Here is a 7654-nt window from a genome sequence, read left to right as displayed (position 1 = left end):
GCTCTACTTTCTGAATATCTGAGGGAAATTTGTTTCAAAACTACCCCCTTTCTTTCGAAAAGTCTTCACAATGGAAAATGGAAATTATCCTTTCAGTTCACAAAGCTGTTTTGATGTGACCAGAATGATTGATTTGATTTTCACAAGGTATGACTGAAACTATGAAAAAAAATGTATATCAACATTTTAGGCTGGGACTAGAGCCTACAGTAACTGAAGTTTGAGTTTGTCCCTTTCTCCCATCATTGGCACAGACCCAAGGCAGCTGCCTGGGAAGGACCAAAGATTGTCCTTAAGTGAAGCTGCCACCAGTCCAAGCTGCCCTTTCCTTGTGGGCTCCTTCCTCCACCTCCCTGCCCATCCTTACTCCCTCTGAAGTTCTGGCTGCAAGTCTTGTGTCAGAATGGATTGTGGCTCATGGTTTTCTCTCTACAGCCTTTAGAGATTTTTAGCTTGAGGGTGTTTCATGAGTTAGCCTGGAAGAACTGGTCAGGATTCCTTGGCATTGCTAATTGACACTCTGAGGAGCCTAGTGGGTGAGGAACCACCCCTGGGTGTTATGGCTTTTATGCCTTTGTTAATGTTCCAGATGCACAGCTTGGAAATGGATCTTCATGGGTTCTGTTCTGGTCCTCAGTGAGTGGAATCCTCAACCTTATGGCAGAACTGCAAATTTTAGGTGTAAAATTACCAGGTTTCACAGTTGCTTTATGAGGACCCTTCTGGGAAATCGATTGCTGGTGCTGTGGCTGAGTTACGTGATTTCCCTTGGGTGAAGCTCTACAAAGATTTGATAAAACTGATAGCACTGTTTCATTAGCCAGCAAATTACCAAAAGCCTGATCGTTCAGCAGAGCATTAAATTACTGTCTGCAGTGACACAGGATGGGAGACTAGACCACAGATTTTAATGCTTTGAGAAACTCAGATAATCACTGTCAAGATAAGTCATCGTTTTCAGTCATGTTGAGAGCCCGAAGAGCAGAGCATCAAATTACTTTTTGCAGTGATACAGGATGAGAGACTAGGCCACAGCTTTTAATGCTTTGAGAAACTCAGATAATCACTGTCAGGGTAAGTCATCATCTTCAGTCATGTTGAGAGCCTGAAGACTGATTTACAGGTGGAGAGGCTGTGGGGAAGGCTCTGGAATCATCAAGCTGAGCCACAGTAACACAGTGCTTGAAATGCCCAGGGGCGTAATTTAGGATAATGGTTGATGCCTACATGCTGTGACCTCAGGGTCTGTAAGGAAGCAGCTGGCAACTCAAAAGGTTATACAAGGCTCTGGGAATAAATTGCTGCTGCTCTTAATTTTCTAAGAATTTAAATAGCAATAGGTGATGTTGGTATTTCACCCCATATTTCAGACAGCAATTTCATTCTTACCCAGGATATCAGTATTGCTGAAACACAAACTATATCCTAATCTGGGGTATTTTGAATAGTCAAGTGAAGTGGAACCAAGATTTAAAATTATTCTCATTCCAGTTTGCCCAAATATTGCCCAATCAAACCAAACACCTCCTCAGACTTTGCCCTGATGATATTCAATCAATATCATCAAATTCTTGTGTCCTGAGCCATGTGGCTCCTACACTTGATCTGTGACCTCTGACAGCTCTTTAGCTACACAGTCACACTCTGTTGGGGCTTTCCTGTGAATCCTTTTCCTTAGACTGCTTTGTGCTTCTTTATTTATCTGCCCTTCTATAACCTCACTGCCCCAGCAGTGCTTCATGACAGCGGCTGCTTTATGGGCTCCATCCCTGCCTACACACCAGGATTTGTCCCACTGACCACCTCTCCCAGGGTCTCCTGCTCTACACACTCCACTGAACAGTTCTTTGACTTGTCTGCAACATCCAGCTTTACTGCTGCTTCTCTCTAAATGGTGAATCTCAGAAAAGCAGCCAATTCGTTTTACAAGTGTGTTGCCATGGCAATGCCACATCCGGATCTTGTGCCTGTTTGTACCTGGACCTGTACAGGTACGTCCTGTAACCAAGAGTCTGGAATCAGAGAGCAGATGATGATTTTGATGGAACAGGGCAGGAAGTCATAAAGCACATTCTGAATATGTCCTGCACCTTTCTGGGTCTGTCCCTGGCCTGCCAGCTGACAGTCATGACCCAGCTTTCTGTACGCTAAAGATACATAAATTACTAAACCAAATGGAGGAGTGTGAGTGAATCCCTGGATATCTTGTCTCGAGGTGATGGCAAATAAATGTCACAGTGTGGACTGGAAGGGCAACAAACCTTAACTGGATTCATACCTAGCACAACAAATTCCTGACTGCAGGGCACAGTCCCACACATGATAGAGCTCAGCTGGACTTCTCTGAGGTTCTGGGGGTTTTTTGTGTGATAAAAAAGTATTTTTTCACCAGGTTGTTTACCTGTTCCATTTGACATTTCGATACCAAACCTCTGTGAAGACAAGTAATTTGTTCTGTTCCTGCTGAGTGAGCCCCTTGCTGGCTCCTGGGTGTGTGTCACAGTGATATTGGCCGTGGCAAATGTGATCAGCCGGCTCTGTGGAGGAGAGCGCAGAGAGGCAATGTGAGGATTGATTGAGGGAAAGTCTGCAGAGCTTTGCAAGGAAGGAGGGTCCTGAAGGAGCCTCAGTCAGAAATGTGAGTTGCAGTTTGTGTGTGTGACTGCTGCCCTGGCAGCACCAACCTGCTCTGTTTATCCGGGGCTTGTGGCCGGTTGCTCCAGGCCAGCGCTGTGGATTCCAGTCCTGGGTCACCACCCCCAGACCTTGCCAATGCCCTCCCAAAACAGCTATGTTTGTTCTGATGCTCCTCACCAATGCCTGAGATGTTTTCATTGCTGTCAGGGCATTTAGCACAGACATTAGCACACCTTCTGTGTCCTGCGTGTAAGCTCTGGGAATCTGGCCTCACAGAAAACAGGAAAAAAGTCATTGTCCAAGATGCTGATCGGTAACAGATGGAGCAAGGTGGTGGCCAGAGATTCAGGGCTGCTTTTGCCTGCTTTTCTGAGGCAAAAGGACGCTACAACAAACAAAAAATCCTAAACCAAATGCTTATGCAGAAGTAGTTTCTTTTATTTTTGTTTCACACAGATGGGGACATTTCCAGTGTCCTTGCAAATTTGGCTGTCTGCTTATGCTTACAACTGCCTCATCCTCCAGCAGCTCCAGCTGCTCAGCACTGGTTCCAGGACCTGCCCAGCATGGGTCAAAGCAGCACTATGGATCAGGGGACAGAAAGCCATCCTTTGTGTGCAGGGCTGGTTGTTTTGCTTCAGTTTGACTCATGCAAATATTCCAGTGATTCAGAAAGAGACGATATTTGGTTATGGAGATGTGCTGTGCTGGGTCGGAGGTTCAGCAATTCAGGTGCTGTTGTTGATAATTGGACCTTCATAACTAATAGCCACTTCCACTCAGGGCTCTCAAGTTTTTTGAGTATTATCCTGTTAAGTTGGCAGCAGAAGAGGTTTGTAAAACTGCCAGGCATGAAATCCTTTGCTCAGCATGGGAGAAGTTTGGATATAATCCAGGACCACTTTGCTTCAGATGGACTATAATTAAAATTTCATAATACCTTCTGGAGGTGAGATTTATGTGCAAATCAGGTACACAAGCACATAAAACCTTTTTTGGCCAGTGTTAGAGGTGTTGAAAGGAGACAACCTGTTCCCAAACAGCTTATTATTTTTGAACTGTCACGGGGCTAAGTTCTGGGAAATTTTAGGAAAACACAAACAATAAGAATACCATTCATTTTGAAGGGATCAGGATTAGAGCTAAAGACAGGAATAGCCATGTAAACTTCTAAGCTACTTTTATAAAATTAGGTGCATTCCTCTGTGTTTTTGGGCAGTCCTTGGTTAGCACCTTTGGAGTTGCTAGGGTGTCAGGGGTTTTTTTCCCCTCCCTTATTTTTTTTTCTCCTCTATTTCTCCCTTGGTACGCAGTGTACCCATTCCAGGGTGATGGGTAATCACCCAAACCAAATCACTAAGAAGTGATTGGAGAGAAACATTTCTAAATTAGATTATTTGGCTCCCAAATTGCATCTTCCCCTCTTCCCCCACAACTGATTTCAGGACAGATGCAATTGCAGCCGTGATCTATTGGTGACCAGAGGAGATGTAAGCCCTCAGAGAAGCTGCCTGTGTTTGATTAATGCTTGAGCCTGTCCAGCCTAAGGAGAAGGTCCTTAATTTAAGTAAACAGCAGCAGAAAATAAAAAAATGTAGGAATTTGTAGTCTGTGTAGTCTCTCTCACAAAAAACTTTTCATTGACTTCTGTATTTCTTTTCAAATTCTGACTGTTAGAAAAGAGGTAATACAGTCTCAAACTTTATTTCTTTCTCTTTTTCAGTTACCTCCTTTCAGGCATTTCTTCCAACCTGAGAGCCCAGATACAATGGTAGTCTTCGAAGGAAAACTGTTATGATGATGACTGCAGCCCTGGTGGCATTGTTCCTCCTTGAGATTCACCAGTATTAATGACATTACCTTAAAAAATGTGTTCTGGAAGCAGGTGGGATCTCATCAGGCTGCTTCATCAAGCAAAGCCTTTAGGGTAATTTGACTCAGACACTTTTTCTTTCCCTAGCACATACTTTCCTGCACCAAGGAGCTTCCATTATTCTCAGTGATTCAGTCCTTTGGAATGGCTTTATCTGACGTTCAGAACACTTTTTTCCTTTTTTGTTACTTCCAGGACAGTGAATGGTTCAGCACTTGCCAATGGGTCTGGCTGAGCTGTGTTCCTTCTGCTTAACAGGGAACACATGAAGATGTTCTTGTCCCTTGCTTATTTTAGCTGGGTGAGGTTGACTTTTTTTTCCCCCACACTCACTCTTGTCATTCATGTTGCAGAGAAATAAAGAAGAACAAAGGCTGTCTCATTACACTTGCACTGCCAAGTAACTGTTTTGGAATGTGTTTGTGTTTCTGGAATGTAGAATGTTGTGTGCTGGGGAGAAAACAAGACCAAATAATTTCTACTCTGCTGATCATTGGCAATTTACAGTATGGACAAGAACTTTAAAATACAGTAACTTTGAGTTTAAAAAGTTTCAGGAAAGGTTTTGAAGAAGAAAGTGATTTACTGGGGAAATTTTGAGACTGATGGGGTGCTGGTGTTGGGACTGCAGAGGTGCCTGGTGCTGACCTGAAGGTCAGCAGAGCAGTGCTGGGGTTGATGCTGGGGGCAGCAGCAGGGAGGACAGGTGCTGGCCATGTGCTCAGGCTGGGCTGCAGGAGGGGTCAGTGCACCCCATTCCTTGGAAGTATCCTGGTGGCCACAGCTCCCAGATGTCCAGGTGCTGAGTGGGGAGTTCAGGCTGTGGTGTCCCAAGCTCCCCTGGCTGCCCTGGGCAGGTGGTGGGAAGAGAGCAGGGTTTGACCTGATTGTTCACTCTTCTGTCTTGAAAATACTTCTACACAGTAATTTTTATAAACACACCCTGTAATCCCCCATACCTTCAAATTCCTGGTGGTACTTTGTAAAGAATGCAGTTCCCCCATGGAGGGACCTGTGCCAGGGCAGGGGATAATGCCACAGCCCTGTATCCTGGCCAGCATCAGACCTCTACAGCAGGAGACACACTGAGACCAGAAGCCTGAGACTGAAAAGGTAAAAGGATATTTCCAAAGGATTTTGTGGTTTTTCTAATATCTCTTTACCTTTAGCTCAAATAACCATCTCTTCCTGGACACACATTCAGCTTTCTACCCAGCTTTCTTTCAAGTCCAAGTGTCACATGCAGTCCCTCCAGACCAAGCTGCTGCCACCTGCACTGTGCTGGAGCAGCAGCCCCAGGGCAGCCTACTCATTTCGGAATGGAGCTGCCTGGTAGGGGCTATGGAACCACCTGGTGCCACAGAGGGAGCTTGGGACTGTCCCCAGCTTCTGCTCTCAGCTGTGAAGAACTGCTCTGAGACCACCTCCTGCTACATTACCCAAAGCCAAACCCAAGGAGCAGCAGTTTGGGCTCTGATTTTTGCTCTTCCAAAGGCTCTCTGTTTCCCTGAACTGACTGCTGATACCACCCACCTGGCTTTCCCCAGTTTGAAGAGAAGAAAGGCTGGGATGCTATGGAGAGAGGGTAGCAGCTGTGTAATTTTATGTAACAGCACAATTTTGGGAGGTTTCAGCTGATTGTAGCATAATAATGTCTGGTTTTGTGCTCCTGATGGAGCTGCAGTTGGTCTGTGCTCAGAAATGGGTCAGTGAGAGGAATGAGCTGGTAGGGCCATCACCCTTCCATCAGGACAGCAGTGAAGCTGTGCATTTTACTTTAAGTTCTGCAGTTGGTTTCCATCTCTGTGAAGAAGTGCTGAGAGCTGGAAAATGTTCAAAACCCCCTTAATACCAGCTGTGCCCCTGCTGCACACATCCTGCCAAGCTTTCCTCCAGCTACAGCCCTTGTTTGGAACTCACTTCTGAGCACTGACATCACTCTTGCAGCTTGCCAAGGAGCCTTTTGGAGCCCAGAGAGTCAGGAGGGCTCTCAGGAGGGGCGCCCATGTGTTGGTGTGCCAGAGAGAGGCTTGCCTTCGGGGTGTGTGGTGCCTCTGTCCCTGAAATTTTGGATGTTGAAAAGAGATGTGGGCATTCACAGATCATCTGGAAATGTGGCATCTAAAGGAAAAAGCAAATGTAAATTTTTCTTTTTCCTCTTGCAAGCCAGGAATTATAGTGAGTGCAGCTGGGGCTGTAAGGAGAGAAAACAAAGCAGTGGCTAATACTGCTTTCCCTGGAGCAGTCAGATAAAGGGTAGTTGAAAAGAGAGAAGGGAATGAATGCAAGAAATGTTTTTCATACTAGGAATGCAAACTAACCCAAGCTGGAATCGTCATCAGTATTTCCAAAACTTAGCCCCTGAAATATTTGAAGAAATTAAAAAGAAAAAAGAAAATCCAAGAATGAGTAAGAGGCACAGAAAAAGGCTGTGAATGCTTTAAGGGCAAAAGAATCCCAGTGGGAGATGCCCAGACTGGCAAGGATGTGAAGGGCACTGTGGGGTAGATGAGTGCTGGCAGGTGGGGGTGAGGAGTGATCTCTTGGCTGAGATGCTTCCAGACCTCCCCACACCTGAGATGAGGCCATTTTCTGCTTCTCACTGTCATCACCACTGTTCTACCACCACTCTCCTCCCTGAGGGACCCCTGTGCAGGGCCACGTCCCCTAAAGGCATTTGCTTCCTCAGCTCTGTATCAAGACCCCAAACTCAGCAGCTGAACTCTGGGTTGAGAGACTAAAGTTGGAAATTTTGTTATTTTAAGGAAGTATTTGCTTCTGAAGTATAACATGGTATTTTTATTTTTTTTTTTAATTGAAGGGGGTAAAATGGATGGTAGCTAAAACTTCAGATTGTTGGGGATGACATTTATGTCCTGACTTTCGTTCAGATTTTCAGTGAAAAAACAGCATTTTCAGAATACAACCTGCAGAACACCACCCATTCTTCAGTCATTCTCTGAAAAAGAAATCTGCTGTTCATGGGTGGGTTTTGGAACTGTGTGTTCAGGGCTCATGGCATCCCTGTCTTCAGAAATGTTTCTTTTCAAATCATATTTTATCTTCTGCATCACTTATTCAAGGACCCTGGCTCTTGATTCCTGTCTGAACATTTGTAGCTGCTAGTAAAGTCAGACTGGGGAT

The sequence above is a fragment of the Pseudopodoces humilis genome, chromosome 15 (genome assembly GCF_049639895.1).
Source record: "Pseudopodoces humilis isolate 2021_Gansu_Grassland_sample_001 chromosome 15, ASM4963989v1, whole genome shotgun sequence".
Lineage (NCBI taxonomy): Eukaryota > Metazoa > Chordata > Aves > Passeriformes > Paridae > Pseudopodoces > Pseudopodoces humilis.
Note: the sequence above shows the minus strand (reverse complement) of the source record.